The sequence below is a fragment of the Oncorhynchus masou genome, chromosome 26 (genome assembly GCF_036934945.1).
Source record: "Oncorhynchus masou masou isolate Uvic2021 chromosome 26, UVic_Omas_1.1, whole genome shotgun sequence".
Classification (NCBI taxonomy): Eukaryota; Metazoa; Chordata; class Actinopteri; order Salmoniformes; family Salmonidae; genus Oncorhynchus; species Oncorhynchus masou.
Window position 1 is genome coordinate 1,925,108 of NC_088237.1, and position 2,494 is coordinate 1,927,601.

The following is a 2,494-nucleotide window of genomic DNA, read 5'->3' on the forward strand; positions in this document are numbered from 1 at the left end:
CTCTGTCAGGTTGGATGGGGAGCGTTGCTGCATAGCTATTTTCAGGTCTCTCAAGAGATGTTCGATCGGGTTGAAGTCCGGACTCTGGCTGGGCCACTCAAAGACATTCAGAGACTTGTCCCGAAGACACTCCTGCGTTATCTTGGCTGTATGCTTAGGGTCATTGTCCTGATGGAAGGTGAACCTTTCTCCCCAGTCTGAGGTCCTGAGTGCTGGAGCAGATTTTCATCAAGGATCTCTCTGTACTTTGCTCTGTTCATCTTTCCCTTGATCCTGACCAGTCTCCCAGTCCCTGCCACTGAAAAACATCTCCTCAGCGTCCCCACCTCCAGACGTGACGCTTGGCATTCAAGCCAAACAGTTCAATCTTGGTTTCATCAGACCAAAGAATCTTGTTTCTGTCACAATGTGCTCAACTGGTTGAAGGTAAGTCAGGTGCAGGAGAGCAGAGATGGGTGATAACAGGCGCACTTTATTCATGCCCAAGGAAAACAGCGATAATGGTGCGATAAACAAAACACACGGGTCAAACACATACCAGCCTGATGCGAACCATACGTAATAAACAAACAATTCCACACACAGATATGGGAGGAACAGAGGGTAATATAAATTAGTCAGATGAGGGAATGTGAACCAGGTGTGCGGAAAAGCAAGACAAAACAAATGTAAAATGAAGAGTGGAGCGGCAATGGCTAGAAGACCGGTGACATCGACCGCAGAACGTCGCTCGAATAAGGAGAGGGACCGGCTTCGGCGGAAGTCGTGACAGTTTCTCATGGTTTGAGAGTCCTTCCGGTGCCTTTTGGCAAACTCCAAGAGGTCTATCATGTGCCTTTACTGAGGAGTGTATTTGTATTTATTATGGATCCCCATTAGCTGCTGCCAAGGTGGCAGATACTCGCGTGCCCTCAGGCCACTGCCATATATCTACAATACTAAATCCAGGTGTATGTGTATGTATAGTGCATATGTTATCGTGTGTGTGTATGCATTGGTCTGTGCCTATGTTTGTATTGCTTCACAGTCCCCGCTGTTCCATAAGTTTTTTTTAATCTGTTTTTAAAATCTAATTTTACTGCTGCATCAGTTACTTGATGTGGAATAGAGTTCCATGTAGTCATGGCTCTATGTAGTACTGTGCGCCTCCCATTGTCTGTTCTGGACTCGGTGACTGTGAAAAGACCTCTTGTGGCATGTCTTGTGGGGTATGCATGGGTGTCTGAGCTGTGTGCCAGTAGAGATGAAGTCAATCTCTCCTCCACTTTGAGCCAGGAGAGATTGCATGCATATTATTAATATTAGTTCTCTGTGTACATCCAAGGGCAAGCCGTGCTTCCCTGTTCTGAGACAATTGCAATTTTCCTAAGTCCTTTTTTGTGGCACCTGATCATACGACTGAACAGTAGATAAGGTGTGACAAAACTAGGGCTTGTAGGACCTGCCTTGTTGATAGTGTTGTTAAGAAGGCAGAGCATTGCTTTATTATGGACAGACTTCTCCCAATCTTAGCTACTATTGTATCAATATGTTTTGACCATGACAGCTTCCAATCTAGGGTTACTCCAAGCATTTTAGTCATCTCAACATGCTCAATTTCTACATTATTTATTACAAGATGTAGTTGAGGTTTGGGGTTTAGTGAATGTTTTGTCCCAAATACAATGCTTTTAGTTTTATAAATATTTAGGGCTAACTTATTTCTTACCACCCACTCTGAAACTAACTGCAGCTCTTTGTTACGTGTTGCAGTCATTTCAGTCACTGTAGTAGCTGACGTGTATATTGTTGAGTGTATATTATTGACTTTAGCTTCCCTCCAAGCCTGAGGGTGCACACTTTTTTCTAGTTGGCTTAAATTGAAGATGTGGCAAATAGGAGTGGCAATATAGTCTGCTATTATCCACAGTCATTTTTCATCCAGAATGTCAGACCCCGGTGGCTTGTCATTGTTGATAGACAACAATAATATTGTTTCACCTCTTCCGCACTGACTTTACGGAATTCAAAAGTACAATTGTCTTTCATAATTTGGTCCGATATACTTGGATGTGTAGTGTCAGCATTTGTTGCTGGCATGCCATCCTTAAGTTTGCTAATCTTGCCAATTAAAAAGTCATTAAAGTAAATGGCAAAATGAGTGGGCTTTGTGATGAATCAGCCATCTGATGAATCAGCCATCTGATTCAATGAATGATGGAACATATTTGGCTTTTTTTCCCAAAATGTAATTTATGGTGCCCCAAAGCTTTTTATTCCTTATATAATTGATCATTGTTTCATAGTATAGTTTATTCTTATTTAGTTTAGTCACATGATTTCTGACGAGGAGGAGTAGTAAGAAGGATCGGAGGACCAATGCACAGCGTGGTAAGTGTTCATTATATTTATTTATAACTCAGAACACTAAATAATAAAATAACAAAGAGAACGAAATGAAACCGAAACAGTCCTGTATGGTGCATACATAAAACACAGAAAGGAAAATAAACAC